Consider the following 20,100-nt stretch of genomic DNA (forward strand, 5'->3'; position numbering starts at 1 on the left):
CCTCAAGCCACTTGCAGTGCTGGAAAGTGTATCTGATAAACTTGGCATTATTCCCTACAGGAAAAGAATAAATACAATTTTCCTTGTTTGAAAGAAATACACTTTGAGACAAAGCACTTCCAGTGCCGCAGGCTGTACCGTGACTCTGCCATAGTGTCCCCCAAGATGGCCAGATCCAATAAGCTAGTATGTTCACTGAGTCTACTGTTTCAGCCAGTGCTAGTGCAGCAGGAGTTGGTTAGCATGCTCGTGGCTTCTGTACGGTAATATCTTTTGCATTTACTACGCAGTTCTTAGCAGTGTAATGTTTCAGTAGCTTCTTCCACAAGGAACTGCAGTTTAACAAATGCTGGTTCCCTGGAGAACACAAAACAGTTACAGTCAATGTTGTATCTGCAGGTGTAGAACAAATAAATACAATCAACATATTTCACCTTGCTTTATTTATTTATTTAATTAAATTTGGAAACGCCAATTATTTTTCTTATTTTCTCCCCAGTTTGAAATGTTCAATTATTTTTCTTTCAACCCGGCTCACTGCTGCCACCCCAGCGCTGCCTCGGGAGAGACAAAGATGGAAACACACGTCCTCCGAAATGTGTGCCATCAGCCATCCTCTTATTTTCACTCTGGATGCCATGCAGCCACCTCAGAGCTACAGCTCCAGAGGACCACGCAGCCCTGGGCAGCTTACAGGCAGGCCCACAGATGCCCGACCAGTCTACAGGGGTCGCTGGTGCACGGTGAGCTGAGAACACCCTGGCCAACCTAGGCCCTCCTCACCCAGGTGGCTCTTGGCCAATTCTGCGCCTCCCCCTGGGAACTCCTGTCCATGGTCGTCAGTGGAATAACCTGGACTCGAAGCGGCAACCTCCAGAAGAGCATCCTGCACTCCACGTGGAGCGCCTTTACCGGTTGCGTCACTCGGGAGCCCCCCGCACCCCGCATTGTTTTAAGGCTAGATTTGTACCTCATTTTAAAATGGAGCAATATGCTATGTGTTTCTTTTGCACTAAAGAAACCCAAGCCTCTCTATTTTACTTTTAGCTAATTATTATTTTTTTTTTTACTTATGAAACGATATTGTCTCCATCTATCTTTTACTTGTTCTGTCAAATGATTTATTTCAGCTTCAGCTTTTATTTTATTAGGTAACATTTTAATTTAATGTAAAACCTCCATGCTATTACTCTGTTCCAACTGGGAATGTCAACAAAGCAAAATGGGATATGTCCACCTTGTTAACTTTGTTAACTAAGACATGTAAATCAGTAAGTTCAACGTGCATGACATCTGGATCGCATATCCAATAAAGCATATATTTTATCTCGGTTTTCAAAAACTGGCATGTCCTTGGACCCCGGATAATAAGAAGCCCATTGTTTTATTGTGACATATCACCTTGTTTCCTTTGTCATTGCATTGCAGCAACACAATTGTAACATTTACACTTCTGCAACTGAGGTGCAATACCTTGTAAAACTCCTATAACAATGTGGTGGTCTAGATTAACTGTCTATTACCTATGATGCAGTCCTTCCTGACCTCTTGTTATCCCCACGTTGACTTGGTTGGGATCAGTAACAAATCCCAGGTTTTTCATGATCCATGCCTTGGTAGGCTCTGTTTCAATCTCTGAACAGGGAAGAGAGCGCACGGTGGAAGGAATCACATAGCCAAACTCGCTTCCTGGGTGGGAGAGGGAAACAGGATGACAGTTACCACAAGCAAGTAAACCCTATCTCCTCTTCCAGCTCTGTATTGTAAACCCTATCTCCTCTTCCAGCTCTGTATTGTAAACCCTAACTCCTCTTCCTCCTGCCAGCTCTGTATTGTACATGTATTTAGGGATACACAGGGCTTCTGTTTTTATGTGTTTTTTTCTTATGCAGAGTTTATTTATTATTTTAATGCTGAAAAATATTTTATAATTAGTTTAATGAATTGTTTTTTTCTAGTATTGTTGATAACTGTTCAAATCAAATAACAGAGATGGGAATCATAGTGTGCTGCTTTAGCAACAAAATACAGTCAACTGCAACATGAACAGGTCTGAATTATTAGCACTCATCCTAAAATCAGAATCTATAGGTTTAGAGTATATTAAAACCAAAAAAGGCTTAATTACTGGTATTTCACAAAATAATCATGCTGCAACACATTCCCATTCTTAAGTAGAAAGAGGAGACGACAATTCAGGGGGGAAAAGCAGTTTTATTTATTTATTTATTTATTTTTAAACCACAGGACAAAGTCTGCCAATGGTCACTTAAACCTCAGTTCTGTGCCTAATGTTTAAATTAGGACATTGATACCTCAAAATGGACTTGCACTGATGGTTTTATTGCACAATTCTAAAATTTCAAATAGAACTTAAATTCTATCTATCTATCTATCTATTGAAAACTCATTTAAAAATGGCGACTAGCTCCCCTTTAACAATCACACTTACAGTCATTTTAGCTTCCTTCATGTTTGCCTTGGAGTTTTCATTCCCCTTTTCGGAAGAAACCACCAGGTTGTTTTCTTCTCCTACGACGTGATCAAAAAGTATTGGGGTGCACTTTTTCCATTCTGCATGCAGGACACTCGTCGGGCAAATAACATCCGTCTTCAGGCGGCCTTTATAAAACTCCACTGAAGGAAAGGCACAAATCTCTTCATGCCAAGGTGAAATGCAGTTATGATCCATTCTATGTGAATTGTACAGGAACAATATCAGGCTTTAAGAAATCTGTTTTAGAAGTCACTTATTTAAAAATTATTGAAAGCCAAGACCTGCAATTTAAATCATCAAGGTTGGGAATATGAATGGATGAATGAATGAATGACTTAATAAAGACTTTCTCAAGGTGGCACATTCCAAAGTGGCTGTCAGTGACTGATCCTGGAATTAGTGTCACAAGTAAGCAGTAAATGAACCTAATGCATTCCCACTCTCCCCTAATTCACCAGCAGTAGATCCATACCATACGGTACTGTGTATCAAGCATCGCAGCCTGGTCCATATAGCATTCAAACAGGGCTTTCTCCATGCTCAGCTTCCGAAGTAGTTCATTCTGTACAATAGGGCATAGTTGCTTATGGTTGCCTAACAAAACAATCTGAAAAGAAAAAATGCACCACCAGTGATATGGACAACATCTATAGCAAAATGATTTGAATTACCTAGAATTTTAGGATTGAGACAAAAAAAAAAAAAAATAAAAAAAATATATATATATATATATATAAGTTAATCCATGTTTTGATTTTAATTATATTTGATGCTATTTTTAAGGAAGTGACTTTACTGCTGTTTGTTTCTACTCGTCTTGCCAGGACACTTTTGTAAGAGGCCTCAGTCGCAATGTTTTTTTTTTTTTTTTTTTTTTCCTGGTTAAAGAATAAATAAACAAACAAATAAATAAAAATACAAATATAAGAAACTACAAAATGATATGGCAAAAGTCTACCAGAAGCCATAATAGAGTACAGTATTTCATGTTAGATTTTGAAATGTCACATTTTTTCATTTCTTTGTCAGTTTATGGTTAAGTATATGGACAACTACAAAGCGGTATGTAATTCAATATTTTAACATAGCATTATTCAACAGGTTTTATTCCACTTTATGTGTTTATTCCATAGCTTTACTATTTCTAATTACAAATGTACTACAAGGTATTTAATTAGAGATATATTCAGTGTTTATGATGTTAGTTATTTAATAAAAAACAAAATCAGTCCCAAATCCGCTGCAGGATTTGTTTTCTGAAGCTGGCACATTTAGATCATTAAAATAGACCCCTGGAGAGCTATTCAATTAATCTAAATATTGGTAGATCTAAATGCAGCCTTCCTTTAAATCACTGAAAGATAAACCCCCTGCCTTCAATAAGAGATAAATGTACTAAGAGCCTCACAAGCACAGTTTTATTTGGTTTATTATTATTATTATTATTATATTATTATTATTATTATTATTATTATTATTATTATTATGTTCATAACCTTGGTACTCAAAATGATATAATCTCACTCAGTGTCTGCTATTTTGATACACTGAATAGAGCCTCATATCTCATAAATTACATTTTTTTTTTCATTAAAGGTTTAAGAGAATGTATAATAGGTGAGAAATTAATAAATTACCCCTAACCACTGGAGCTATTTGTATTATCTTAAATACACACGTAGACATGATGTCAGTAACACAGTGCTAGACTCATGCTCCAGCCAAGCCACCTGCGCTACTTACAGGACAATTCAGAACTGCAGATTTTACTGAAAAAGACAGCACCATAATGAGTTACCATTGGAACATATTTTAAAACACTTTTCAAATACCAATTATTATTATCAATATCAAGAAGTTCAGATACAGAAATAATTTTAAAATAATTTCAATCGCAAACCAGCGGCACTGTATACTCAAGAACTGTAAATGAAACTGTAAATTCAAGAACTGACCTTTTCAGGTTTATAGCTGACAAGAGGTATGAGGGCTTCCGGCTCGGTTGCCATGGCGCACTCCTCAATGAGAATCTCCCTGGGGTTCACTTTGAGTTTCAAGCTGGGACTGGCAGCTGCAGTGTAGGTGCAAAGGATGACATCATGCGGTTCCAGTTCATACTGCAGGCTTTACTCAGTGTCTGTTTGTATCTGGAGAATTAAAGAAAGCTGTGACCATAGCATACACAGCACTGGGTATTTTTGTTCTGAAATATTCAGTCTTACTGCAGAAATGATACAGTTTGTGAGTGTATCTTCTACATTCTTATATAATACATCTTTAGCAATGACAAGACAGGCTTAATTTCTACTTACTGTTCAACTTCTTCATCTGTGAAGTCCTCTTCTCTTTGAATTATTGTCTCAAAGCTTAGTTGAGAGTGGATTTTCAGGCATTCTGATTCTGTGATGGAGGGTTATGGACCTGAAATGAAAACTTACACTTTATTACTAGACTAACCAAACACAACTATGTTTATAATGTTCTACCTGTTAGTGAGGTGTATGTGTAGTCCTATGCAAACACATCTGTGAATAGGATCTCACCTTCTCACCTCTTAAAAGAGACGCTTGCAGGATTTTTGTGGGAATTTCTTCTCTTGAATAAAACTGAAATATACGTTTGGGATAGGAAAATCACCCAATGTAGAATACAGAGGTGCACTGCTCGCACGTTATGGGTAAGATCACAAATGTATTGCTGGAATAGATAAGAAAAACTAATGCTGCCTCATCTAGCCATACATTTACTGTAATACTTGCAATACTTTTAATGGCAACTTTGTATGAGTATGAATTATCAGTTATGTTAACTATAGCATATATATATATATACACCTCCCCGAGGCCTCAATAGAGTTCTCAGAACGCACTTAAAAATAACATGACTGCAATCTCAGAACATGACTGCAATCTCTGAACATGAATGCAATCTCAGAACATGACTGCAAGCTCAGAACATGAATGCAATATCCAAACATGAATGCAATCTCAGAACATGGGTGCAATCTCAGAACATGACTGCAATCTCAGAACATGGGTGCAAACTCAGAACATGACTGCAATCTCAGAACATGAATGCAATCTCAGAACATGGGTGCAATCTCAGAACATGACTGCAATCTCAGAACATGAATGCAATCTCAGAACATGACTGCAGTCTCAGAACATGAATGCAATCTAAGAACAGAAAGCTCCTGCGCGTGGTAAAAGGTGAAGCCCTGCAGGTAAGAGTTTTGGAAGGAATACCTGAGCCCTGCCTTTGGTTTCCCCTCTCTGATGGATTTGCGGGAGAGCTGTAAGTTGCTGCCAGGGTATGGGAACTCAATGATCTCCATCTGCTCACTATACACCCTGAGAGGCCGCAAGGTCTCTGTGAATCTCCTCAGATACTCTGCAGCGCAAACCAACTGATTGATGGACCAAATATTTAACAATTCCTAAATAAATACATTGTGGTGGGTTTATACTTCAATGTTGCCACCGTCCCTGAGGAACATTTCTAGAATGGCGATCTAAGGGAGACTTGTAGCCACAGCTCAATTTGATCACGACCGTCTCCTAGTGGAATGAACCAGCCTTTAAACTGGCACAGCACATAATAACATACCAGCAACAACATCAACAGATTTGTTGGAAGCCCCCAGTAAAGGATTCACATTTACTTTGTTTCATCAGCTTCATTCGTCTCTCTTGCTTTTTGGCTTTGCTCTCCTTTAAATCCAGCTTATAGAACCAATAAACAATGTGAACTCCAACCACAGTCTTCCAAGTTCCTGAAAAACAAGCACACAGCACATTCATCTTTAAAAATGGCTTAACGCACACATAGTTTAAGCAAAGTCTTTACACCAACATGCAATTTGCTCCATTTTGTGTGAATAGTAGAGTAACAGGTTAATTTAATGACTCAAAAGTAGGCCTGAGTAGTTTGTTACCGGTTTTGTATGATAAACAGTTTCAGTGATTTTCATTTACAAAAAATAGGTACAAATTGCATTTTGGTGTAAAGACAGTCAAAAATCTGAACCATACTATCCAGTGGCATCATTTAAACTGTAATACAATGTAATGAATCTGTCTTCTGAAGAGTCCCTGGATATAAGTTTAAAGCTCACATCACTCAAGCACCTCCTCTATAACCATCATTCTCAGCAGACAGCCTGCTTTATAATAATGTGCTTTATCTAGATTGACTAGACTATACTTATACTGCACTTCACTTTTATAAGGGCAGTAATGTTATTTTAGTTCTCAAAGGTTACCCTAAATTATAACTCCAATGCATTATCTCCCAGCAAGATACTACAGTATTCATTCCACATGTGTTATCGTTATCTCTAATTTGCACAGATGTTGTACCAATTGTACTCTGTGTCAGATCTAATGTTCAAGAATGATTTTTTTTTTCTCTTACCTGGTGGGCCCTGGATTACCGCAAAATAATTTTTAAAGGCCTGTCTTATTGCATTGTTTTGACTTTCATTCATTTGCGGGAGCCCAGGACTCTGAATGATGAAAGTCCTGTATCTTGAAATTGCAGATCTTGAAGCTATAAAATAGGATTAAAAAGATACAGCATAAAAAATATATATATTTTCTTTTCCAAGGTCAGCTGTGCTGTAAAATGAATATATTTCTATGCTTTGCAGCGAGCAACAGTAAAAAATGCATCAACTATTTTACCTTAAGAATGAAGTAATGGTTCTTTTGAAAATCTGCTGTAGAAGTACATACAGGAAGCTTCCACCCACACTAACACTTTCGTGTACTTTTTACATGATTGTTCTCAATAAGATGTTAACTGAAAGCCTGTGAAAACACAGTCCCTAATCCTCTGTGACCTGCTTAAGCCCACAAGCAGCACTAAGTGGTATCAAAATGGGAGAAACCAATATATACTGGTTATCCATTGCAATATTCATGTGCTCCTTTGTCGGGACCAGCGATGGCTTTGGGTACAACATTAATGCTGTTATGCTGTAATGGTTCCTTTCCCTAAAATCTGTCATGCAAAATGAACAGTTTGAACTCCCCAAGTGTCTTACCCTGAGGAGAGACTGTGTGTCCAGCTGCTATGTTCTTTACCAGTTCATTGGCTCCCATAAGGCTGGCGATGGCATCTTCCTTGCATCTGAAAATGTGATCATAATGATTGTGAAAAATGGAAATAACAAGGTTTCCTCTGCTAGCATTAAAATAGCAAATGCATCATCTCTTTGTAAGATGTAAATTAAAAAAAAAAAAAAACATTCACGTTTCTTATGAAAGGTTAAATGGAAAATGTGTTGTGAAGAATTCACGTTGATTTAAATGTTATTGAATCTACAAATAATGTATTGCACACTATTGTACTTTAATGCTAAGTGAATGCTGTGTCATTTTTTTATTATTATTGACTGTGCATGACACAATGTTAAATGGCCTTTTACACAAAATGTTTAACTCTTCAGTCCTGCCTAGTGGTGGGTCGATTACCAAAGGTATATTTTAAAATGGGCTGTACTGTTGCACTCATGTGTCAGGTAGAAGTTATGGGATCAGCTCCACAGTGAACTCTGTGTCTGCTTGAAAAACACACACTGGGGTATTCTCCACTGACATGTGATTGATGTACAATTGCACTTTTATAGGACGAGGGTTCTTCAGCTTAGATTGGTCCAATTTGCCAGTAGTTATTCTGTGAGCTACCCGTGTAAACTTGTTGGGATCCACATATTCTGAGCAGTAAGGATCCTCTTTCAAGTTTTCAGTTTTCCAGCTTTCTGCATCGAATACATAAAAAGCATTTGTTGAGATCACATTCAATAGACCATTGCTTTTTGAATTTCAAAAGTGCCACTCTGCTTTCCACCTTTCTCCTTTAAACATGTTAGATTCATATCTTCAATGATTATGCTATCATTTTCTCCCACAGCACTTGAGGCTTATTCCATTTCACACAATGATTTCCAGATCTGATATTCTTGCCACTCTTTTTTGACGCACGTACCGCATACTTGGAAAAAGCAGACAACAGGATTCTTTGCATGGTCTGAACACACCTCAAATTTAGGATGTATGTTCAGCAGCTGCACGGCTGGCACCAGCAACCCACAATTTATATCTGTAGTCATTTGCACTTGCAAAGTATCTCCAGCCTTAAGATTTAGGGAAAGATTAACATAGTGATCAAAGTTAGTTTTATCCTTGAAGAAATTCTCTGATCTTCCATCAGTGCTCTTCCAGGCATTCTTCTGGGTGGACCAGGACTCTATAGTTTGGCTGATAGTTTTCTGGATAGGTTTGTGATCCACCACTAATTTTGAAGTTTGGTCACTACTACTCTCAACTGGAAAAATGTTGCTGAAGATATCAGTTACTCTGTCCCAATCTTCTTCACTTAATGCTGTCACAATGTGCTGCCATGTATCTATCTGTACAGGGGTGGTGTACGGATTACACTGTGGTCCTCTTAGCTCCATGTTGGTTTTGGAGGTTTCCATGGAATACACTCTTCATCTCCATTTCAGAATCATACACTTCATCTCCTCATCAAACAACGGTTGGTCCACTAACTGCATATGCCTGTAGTTTATAAAGTGTGACTCTGGTAATGTATGTTTATTGAAAGGAAAAGAGACCATGAAACCTCCCCCCTTTGGTTGAACAATAAGTACAAATGCAAGCTTTTGCATGCCTTGTTTTTTCAGCTTTGAGTCGAGACTCAGCATGTGAGCTTTCTTTTCGTATGCTGATCAGTTCCCACTCTTTGGTGTAAACTCCATGCACAACATGATCCGTTTCTTGGATAGAGTACTGAACTGTTGTCTGGGAGAGAACTGCACTTGACACTGTACAAGGTGTACAATTCGAGCTGCAAGGAATAGTGGCCAACATTTGACTGGGGTGATGAGCTGGAGCGAATAGTATATGACTTGTTAAGCAGTCTCCTGAACTCTGAAACTATGGGCGGCAATTGTGGATGAATGTCATCAGTAGAAATCAGGCCGATCATCTTGGAAATGTCTGTCTTCAGCTGCGAATGCCAGGTTCCTTCCATACGGAGGTCAGTATAGAGAATGTGTTGTTAGTTGCAGATTGCTCCTGTTGCTGGAAGGAGTCCTCAAAGTCATTCCCAGTTTGGCCACCAAACCATCGGTAGGTAAGGTGGACAGACAAAGGTATTAGGAGTCTGTATTTGCTCTTTAGCTGGCTAACTAGCTGACAATCTGGATAACTCTGACATCTCAGGGGAATGCAATCCTTTTCTATATCTCCACTGTCACTTTACCCAAGTTCCCATTTCTCAGTCCTTATAAGGGTTACCTGATATTAAAATGTCATAAAATAAATAATTATCCATGACTAATTAGTAGCCAATTATCATTTAAAAAGTGTTATAATTACAGTAATTATATCACCGAAATCAATAAACAATAAAAAAGACAAACAAGAAAAAAGTACAGTATCTTAAGAGAATTTTTTTCAGAATGCTATAGTCTAAATTATTATTTTTTTTTTTATGAGTTATTGAACCAAAATGGAAAGAAAAAAAGCAAGGCTTTTTTATTTTTACCTGGGGCCCATTAGAAACAACACAAATTGTCCTTTGGTCAGGATTTCCGCATTCAGTAGGCCAATCTTTAAGCAGGCCCTGCACTGTTTCTGCTACTTGATTAATCTCCTCAGACATGGTCAATATGTAGGGAGTGTAGGTCCCACGGACATGGTAGAACATCAACGGGTGGAACCAAGGATGAGAGGGGACATTCCCACTTGCACTGATGGGATCCCCCTTAATATAAAAATGAGTAGACACAAAATCAATGATGCCTTTAGTGGAACGATAGTTTTCATTGAAGATGACTCTGCTTTGTTTAGCTATTTCATGCTTTTCTTTCTGGTAGAAGTGGAACAGGCGGTTCAGCAAAGTGTAGTCAGAGCACCGGCTGCCCCCGACCGAAAAGAGCTTTGGTGACATCTGCATGTGATACACAGCAAGCAAAAACCTTGTGGTGCTCGTGTTAACTGAAGGGCATTACAGCAGCACACAACAGCATCTGTGGAGCTTCGTCGATCAGTATATGGGTGAGGTATCCTCGTGGGAGCTTTAGGTCGTGGAAATGCTTGGCTATCACAGTGGCTGTTATTATGATCCTAAGGGAATCCAATGTCACCCTGTCTGGGAAGGTGAATGAAAATAGATCTTCAGAGAGATGACAGTACTGCAGTGTGATGACATCAGTGGAGTTTAGAGAAAGTGTTTCATATTTTATTCTTAGAGGTACTGCCTCAGGGTGTCTGGAAGAGACATAGAGGTGAAGGTGTTCCTTCACATACAAATCTGCTGCACTAAAACAAAACAAGATTTAATACACTTTCTTTATGCAAAACAAATATTATTCCAACCATTGTTATTTATTTATTTGTTTTTTGTAACATGGTTAACTGGTATAATTTAATTATTCATTGAGATCAAATTATTGCCTGAGATATTGTTAAATTTTTCTGGGTGTAAATTCCAAAACTAACTCAAAGCTTTAAAAAAAGAAATACACTGTTCAGAAATGTGTTGTTTTCTGAAAACACACAATGATTTGATTCTGCCTACCTGTTTGTTGGAGTGCAGATCAGTACTCTGGTGCCTGGCTGCCGCACAGTTTCCATGGCTGCGTTTGCAGTGTGAAAGTTTTCCCTGTCCCAAATGGTCCATAAATCAGCAGTGGCGCAACTCGTCATGATCCAATGATGTCCCCAACAATGAAGGAAATGGCTGTTTGCTACTTTGCATTTCCTTTGGGAAATGTTCCACCGGACACAGGAACGAAACAGGCAGCAAAATCTGGCAGCACTATCTTCACCTCTGGAAGGAGGTCCACAGTCAGATGTCAAGAGACGATGCATCTGAAACTGAACCCCCACATCATATTTCTTGTCCTTCTGAAGGTCAAGATCTGAACAGCACCTTTTAGACAACTGGAGACAGATGTTTTTCTCAGCATTGGCATATACCTTGTTCTTCATCAGAGGATTGGGGGCAAAAAGAGCTAGCTGGACTGCTGTCTTCAGCAGATACCCCTCTTTGGTGTCGGGGGTCAAGGCATAAGCCACAGGGACCTTCGCAAAGAGGTCTCCACAAGGTGCGATCTTCATCCCAGAAAGAGGATCAAACATCACTTCAGTCGTTGAGATGGCCACTTTCTGACTGAGTCTGTGATAGGGAAATATACAAAATGAAATGTAAGTTATTTAAAACCATCAGTCTTAATGAATCATGAATGAGGCAGAACAACAGACAGTGGATCGTTTACTCTTAAGTGGGATAGCCTAGTATGCCTCTCTAAATCATGTTCTGTGGTATTGCAACAGCTATTCTACCTGAGGGATAAAATTCTTATTGGTCTGAACAGATTTCACTTGCATAATAAAAATGTGCAAATTTCACTTTGAAGTAATGCATTTGGCTTTATTGTGTAACATGTTTCTGTAACTAGACATTTTATTAAACTGGTTGTATTTTTCAAAAATATAAAAGCCATGAAAAATGTATTGAAACATACTTGGAAAGCACTTCCTCTTCTGCCTGTTCTTCTCAGTTGAGGAAGCTGTGCATTTGCTCCTTGTAGTTCATTTGTGTGATGGTTGTCTTCTCCCCTGTCCTCTGTTTGTACTGCAGGGTCAGCACTGGGGCTTTGTACTTTTTCAGCAGTTGTTGCTCTGCCTCTGTCTTCTCAAACAGGGGATGATCATTTGGATTCCACTGTTCCAGCACTCCAGCTCTGCAAAACTGGACTCCTTCCCATCCAAGCACGTGTCTGGCTGGACAAAGTTCTGCTGACCAACCCTCACCTGAATCTTCTGGACCAGAACTGGTCTCAAAGTCATATCAAAGACAACCCACTGTTCGTAGATCCCAGAGTTGACAGATTCAAAGAAGATTTCAATCAGAAAGGTCCGGTCCGAGGTAGAAAAACCGTAAGAGCGGACCTGTGGTGAACCATCTTGAGTCAGAGTAAATGTGGCCCCAGGTTCTTGTTTCAGCAATGCAACATGCACCTGTGGCCTCTGAGAATAAGTTGATGTGGACAAAAAACTGCACATTAAAAGATGACTTACTGATTATCCTTATCACATGGTATTTAATTCAGGCTGAACCAATGAACAAAAACATTCATTCAAGTTTTGTTGTGAAATACATCTTTATTAAATTAAAACTCCTGCTTTTTATCTAAAAAAAGGTACCTGATCACTGTTTAAGAAAGTCAACTTGATTTAATATGGCTTCTTATTACTAGAACAATTTTGACAGGAAAATACTGTCACAAATACACTGTACAAAGCTCTCAGTGCAAACTTATTTTTGCGTATCATTTTACTAAGGCTAATTAGTTTGAGTGCAATAAAGTGATGACATTCAGCTTTTTCATTTGCTTGCCCTAAGACTGTATTGGTAACACTGGTGTTAGGGCACCATCTGTGGTTCATTAAGTGACACTGCAAAGCATTTAAATCTGGCATTTACACACCATGGGCCCTATTCACAAAACATCAAAGACATTAAAAAATAAATAAATAAATAAATAAAACTGCTTTGGAAAATGTGAAAAAAAAAAAAAAAACTTCAAACACATTAATCTAATGTGTCCTTAACAGTGCATTCCTTTAAGGAGTCCTGAAACTTTTGTGAATGGGGTTCCTTATTACTCCTCCATTTGCAGTCCTGATGCAATTGCAAGACGCAAAAACTATTCAACTGCAAAAATAGAGACCATTCATTTTAATGGGATCTACAGTTGCAATAAAGCTTAATAAATGTATATTATTACCTCAGATTGAACCTTAAAGTTCCATTTCTGCTGTGCTTGTCTCTCCTCACACTGAACCATCAGTTCCTTGTCACATGTGATGGACACACACTCTATTTGCTGTGACATCTGCAAGTACACATTGGATGGTGAGACAGTAGCAAAATAATACACCATCATATAGTAAAACACAGCATACAGATCATCAGTGTGGTGAATTGAATCGTGCTTTCATTGGATGATCAAGGCTGCCAGATTTTGTTACATGTCAATTGGCAGACGTACAGTGTTAGCAGCTCAAGAAATATTTGCCACATGTTTCCTTTGGTAGCCTTACAAAAACAGAAATCTATGATCTATTATCGATATCACTGTGTAAAAGTTTTTTTTTTTTTTTTTTTTTTTGGTTCCTGGGTAGTAAGTGTTATTTTCTAATTGCTTATGCCTCAAAAGTATAGAAAATGGCTATTATTCCCCACAAACTTTGCTTTAGTGACCAGGACAGTGATATTTTGAAATTTACCTATTTTCCAGAACATTCCAGATAGATTCAGTGCTGAGTAAACTTGAAATAACTTCTAGAACTTTCCAGTAATATAAATAGTAGTATAAATACAGGGGCCTTAAGCCCACCAGTTCAGTTTAGTTCCAGCTGCCTAAGTGGATACATATCTGCATTTTTCTGAGATGGCATCAAGAGGCTGCAAGCATCTGGCAGACGCATTTTGCTATGTCTGCGGTCAATTTATCAAGACAAGAGCGAAAAAGTACTCCGTGGAAGCATCTGCTAAGATGTGTGAGGCCTACAAGGCATATTTCGGCATGCCTGTCGGAGATCAAGACAAACCCTGGGCACCTCATTTCACCTGCGAACACTGCAAAAAAACTCTGGAAGGTAAGATGGACAAATGCTGCTCGGAATTTTATGTTATAAAATTTGTTAAAATTTTTAAAATTATAAAAGTTTTTAATTTTACAATGTTTTACAATTTTCAATGTTATTGAAAAAATATATCATATATGAAAAATGTTGCGAGAATCTCTTACACATTAGTCATGGGTGAAATAAATGTATTTTTGTAGGATGGTACAGAGGGGAAAAGAGAGCCATGAAGTTTGCTATCCCAAGAATTTGGCTGGAACCCACTGACCACTCATGCAACTGCTACTTTTGCATGGTGGACCCTTCCAAACGTCGGACTGGCAAGAATGCACCAGCTATCATGTATCCGGACCTTCCTTCATCCATCGCCCCGGTGCCACACTGCCATGAGCTCCCCGTACCCACTCCTCCGGAGAGAGAGCAGCCGTCTTTAGAAGAGAGCAGCAAGTCAGAGAGCAAGGAAGACGTTGTAGATCCAGATGACAATTTCAGAGGTGGAGCTGAGGAGAGAAACCCATACTACCCCAACCAAAAAGACCTCAACGACTTGATTAGAGATCTTGGTCTCACCAAGTCCAATGCCGAGCTTTTGACGTCTAGGCTCAAGCAATGGAACTTGTTGGATGAAAGTGTGCAAGTCGCAGATCAGAGGAAGCGTCACCAACCTTTTTCCAGCTTCTTCACCCGTCAAGATGGGCTCTGCTTCTGCCACAATGTGACCAGTCTGTTCGAGGCAATCGGAATCGCCTGTAATCAGAATGAGTGGCGCCTCTTCATTGACAGCTCATCCAGGAGCCTCAAAGCCGTGCTGCTCCATAATGGTAACAAGTACCCGTCTCTTCCCCTGGCTCACTCGGTGCACCTCAAAGAGGATTACAACAGCATCAAGACCTTGCTGGACACCTTGAAGTATGATGAGTATGGCTGGGAGGTCATAGGAGACTTCAAAATAGTGGCATTCCTGATGGGTCTCCAAGGCGGTTTTACCAAGTTTCCCTGCTATCTTTGCCTTTGGGACAGCAGGGACACCAAGGCGCACTACCACAGGTGGGACTGGCCACAGCGGACCGAGTTCTCTGTGGGGAGGAACAACGTCAAGTGGGAGCCACTGGTGGACCCCCGGAAGGTGCTGATGCCACCACTGCACATCAAATTGGGCCTTATGAAACAATTTGTCAGAGCTCTAGATAAGGAGTCGGCAGCCTTCAAGTACCTTCAAGACTTCTTCCCTAAGCTGTCTGAGGCAAAGGTCAAAGCCGGTGTCTTCGTCGGACCACAGATAAAGAAGATCCTGGAGTGCAATGAATTTCCGAAGAAGCTCACTTGTAAGGAGAAAGTGGCTTGGAACAGCTTTGTCGCAGTGGTTCGGGGCTTCCTGGGCAATCACAAGGCCGAAAACTATGTGGAGCTGGTTGAGACTCTGGTGAAGAACTACGGCACAATGGGCTGTAGGATGTCCCTCAAAGTCCATATCCTTGATGCTCATCTTGATAAATTCAAGGAGAACATGGGAGCGTACTCGGAGGTTCAAGGCGAGCGCTTCCACCAGGATATACTGGACTTTGAATGCCGCTACCAAGGACAGTATAACGAGAACATGATGGGGGCTGATTCGTGAAAATGATTTACAGTATAATCGTAAATCTCGAAAAACTACTCACTTCTAAATCTTTTGTAGTCATTTTTGTATTACTTTAGTATAAATACATGTTAATTTGGATTCATATGTTGTTTTTTTCTGACTTTATGTGAACGAAAAGACACAAATTCGCCCATTTTCTCACTGGAAATAGGTAAATTTCAAACTATCACTGTCCTGGTCACAAAAGCAAAGTTTGTGGGGTATAATAGACACTTTCTATACTTTTGAGGCATAAGCAATTAGGAAATAACACTTACTACCCAGGAACAAAAATTGTGTTACATAGTGCATATATATATATATATATATATATATATATATATATATATATATATATATATATATATATATATATATATATATATATATATATATATATTATTTACTTCAAATTGTTTCTTTTAGAAAGGAAACATAAATCAATTACACTGCTAAAACATACACAAATGTATTTGTAGTTTGGTGACTTTATAAACACTGTGCAAATGACAATTTGGAGCTCTGAGCCTGTAAATATGTCAAAACTATGAACAAACAAATCCTAAATTTAACTTGGATGGACACATATAAACGAGTTGTTGCTTATAAGCGTCCCAAACTTTACTTTTCTTTGAACTTTTAATTTTTTTTTTTTTAAATCTGGTCATTTTACCTTTTTGTAGAAACTGATGCAGCACAATTGATAAAACACACCAAAGTGAGACTGCAGGGTAAACATTCATTGCACATAAGGATAAAGCTGTGTTGTAAAAGTGTGCACATGGTTGTCTCTAAACAGCACATGACTTACAATGAGAACCTCACTGCAGCAAGTCCTGTACTCCTTCAGTAAGCTGTCCTGGTAGGAGAGAAGCCCGTACTTAATCATGCACCTACTGCAGAAAGAAAAAATAAAAATGTCGAAGGAAGGCAGGTTGGTTCAGTTGCAGAAATATGTTGTTTTGGCTGTTGATCTCAACACTGATTTTATCAAATAAAGCAGAGGGTGAAAATTCAGTTTGATCCCTGAGCTAAAAAACGGTTTGTGGTCTCTAAAAAGAAACAACATTATGATTAGCAGAGACGGTTACACATATGGACAGCACACACAAGAGCATTATCATTCTGCATGTTTCAATAGATTATTACATGCTTTTAAACATTCACAGTTGGCTTCATATAACATCTAAACATATGTCTAGTGTATTGGGGAAGGTTGTTTCTTGGAGGCAGTGTGTTAACATTTTAATAAAACATCTCCCAGTCTATGTTTTACTATTTTTGTGTGTAGCACTTTAATTTACAGGACATGAATAACTATGTAATTACACTGTAATAATCTGGTAATTAGCAACGTATAACTCTGCACAGTTAAATAGCCATGGCCCATTTTGTTACCTGATGCAATTACATGGTAACACCATAGCATGGGTCATTTCTACTTAATACACACTTATTCCAACAGTAGTTACCATATAGTAAGATAAAACATAGCTAGTTACCAGTATGTACAATGTTATCTAATCTAATCTAAAGTACTGTCATTATTGGACCAATGAGTAGTTTTGATACAGTTTTATTCTTTCTAAGTATGGTCATGTGTTTCAGAAAACACTTGTTGACTGTTTTGATTTCTGAGGTTGTAAAATGTCCACCCTGTCTGCACATGACTCAGAAACTTGGTTTATTTGTGACTGTTTGACAGCATGCTTGTGCATGCATATACAAACCACAAGAGGGCAGAGTAGCAGCTACCTGCTAAAGTTCAGATTGTTGTACCACATACAGCCATGCTTTCCTCACTGAGCACTGTATAAACTTGGAACATTCTAAAACATAGCAAACCTAATACAGTGCCAGTCATAATGTTTACAAATGAAAATACAGTACATACATGCTGTAACATTTTACAACATTTGAGACTGATGGATCAGAAAGAAGCTCACAACAGGACTTATCTATTTTATTAGCTTGTTATCAATTTTGTTAGCTTCAGCCATTGATTATGTAGCTAATCATATGTTACTGCGTTAAAGGAGTACTAACCAAATAAAGCTCTTTTGTGTTATTAACATTAGCACTGTTATGACCAGATCCCATTTCCTTCTATTGAAGATCTAGTTGTTCATTGCGTTTTATACTTCAATTTGGGACACAAGTAAAAGCTGCTGGCTCTTCTTGGCAATCAGGCCATGTGACCTACATATAAGAAGTCACTAAATGCCAGGAAGTTTTTATTACACAAAATGTATTTCTGAAAGATCCTTAATTAAATGATATAAAACAAGCAAAAACCATACATCGCGACACACGGTAAGGACCAATTTAAAAAGACGTGGTTCGGACGCCTTTAACTGAATATTCGACTTACAGTGCATTTGAATAAAAAGTATAAGAAACGAAATGCTAATCAAAGTGTAGAAAGTGAAAGTGAGACAAGGAAATTGATGTCATTATATGGCAAGCATCCAAACAGGCCACGTAACTTACAGCTTGAGTTCAATAAAAAAACAAACAACACTTTCTGTCACTGCCACTTACTTTCTGCAAACTAGAAAGAGTGCCGCTAATATGAGAACCACACATACTTTACAATCAATTGCATTTGAATTACTGTTGACAAAACTTAAGAGCTAGGTAACACCAGCTAACGTTACTTGAAGCCTTGCTCAGAAGCATGTTTATCTTCAATTCAGATGCACACATTGTTGTGATATAGTACTGTACTTTTTTTTTTTTTTACTAACCATATTTTAAATAATTCTCAAGCCACGAAATTTTAGATATAGTCTTTTTCGACATACTCAGTTTTCTAGGACTGACAACAATGAAATAAAATCAAGAAGTTTCAGTTACCATAATTAATGTTCTAAGTTCACACCTGGATTTCTCTCCCTTAGATTTCCATAACTTTACCATTTTGATTTATTAATATATTTTTTTATTACTGTAATAATAATATATAATAATATTGTGAGCTGTGGAGGTAATGTTTTTTGTACTGCTTATACAGGAGTATTCTATAGTTTATAAAAGCTGCATATATATCCCTGTTCCAATTCAGTTTTCAACACAAAACAGCTTACAGGTATACTGTATATCGTAAGTGCTTGGTTTGCATGTACTTCTGTATCTCCAAGACTGCACAAAACAGCCTTGAACGCGATGAGTCTATTTACCATTCTGGAAAACAGGCCACTGCAAACAATTCCACCCCAACATCCACAAAGGAATTAGAGGCAGTAACTGAGGAATAATCACATCCCTGCAGAATAACCTTCTCATCTTGCAAACACCACACAGTGTATAATAACTGTACAGCAAAAACAAAGCAACCGAATACAATTGGTGAGACAGGCATAGCATACAAAAAGACCTGAAAAGTCAGACTACATCTGTTATAAGCGATTATAAACAATAGCACAAAATACAATGACAAAAGTGTATAATAATATTCTCATAATTTCTAATCATATTCCATAACTGCTAATAGCATAATTAATAACATGTTTATAAATGATTTATAATCACTTATATCGGATCCCTAAACTAAAGTTTTTCCAGCATAGGTATCAAACATAAGTTGCCTGCATGATAGTATTGAAATAATTTTTACAAGCCATGAATATTAAAAGCTGCCGAGTATGTTGTCGTTGACTTCTAGTTAAATGAATCAGTAACTATTAATAAACCATTTTCACATACCCCACTGTATTGTATGATTAAAGCATATAGCTCAACCTTTTGTGAATGTATTGAAGTTGGGACTGCAACAAAGGGCTTTCTAATAAACTGGAATAATGGATCTCTACACAAAATTGTGTAGGCCAAACAATTGTGATACCCCATTTACACTAGCCACTTACAAGCCAACTCTAAGATTCAGCACAGGTCCAGCCATCCTAATAGGGGCCTACTTCAAAGCAGGCTCTGTGATGGCTTTGGTCTGTTCTGTGAATGCAGAGGTCCCCCGAGACGGCTCACATTTGCCACATACATTTGTGGTCAACGCCCCCATTGTCAGCGTCATACAGGCAGACAGCATACAGGAAGTTCTGATTCTTACTCCTCAGACAACAGAAGCAGGCAATATCTTTGACAGAATGTTGACAGACGGGAGGTAGAGAATTCAGAATGCAGAGACTGTTATATTTGTGTTATCATTTGAAAAGATAAATGGGATAAATGTGAAACAATCCAAGTTGCCACGAACCTTTTTTTTTTTTTTTTTTTTTTAAACCGGTCAACGCGTCATATAAGACAACCAGTCAGTCTCCACATAAGAGAGGCACTGCTGTATTGTACAGCCTCAAAAC

The 20,100-nt window shown here is 38.2% G+C and overlaps 1 pseudogene; it reads right to left on the reverse strand.

Moving 5' to 3' along the window:
• Positions 1 to 2,407: 2,407 nt before the first annotated feature.
• LOC121320166 lies at positions 2,408 to 13,409 on the reverse strand (annotated as a pseudogene).
• Between the last annotated feature and the right edge of the window lie 6,691 nt (positions 13,410 to 20,100).

This window comes from Polyodon spathula, chromosome 8 (assembly GCF_017654505.1).
Source record: "Polyodon spathula isolate WHYD16114869_AA chromosome 8, ASM1765450v1, whole genome shotgun sequence".
In the NCBI taxonomy this organism is placed as follows: Eukaryota; Metazoa; Chordata; class Actinopteri; order Acipenseriformes; family Polyodontidae; genus Polyodon; species Polyodon spathula.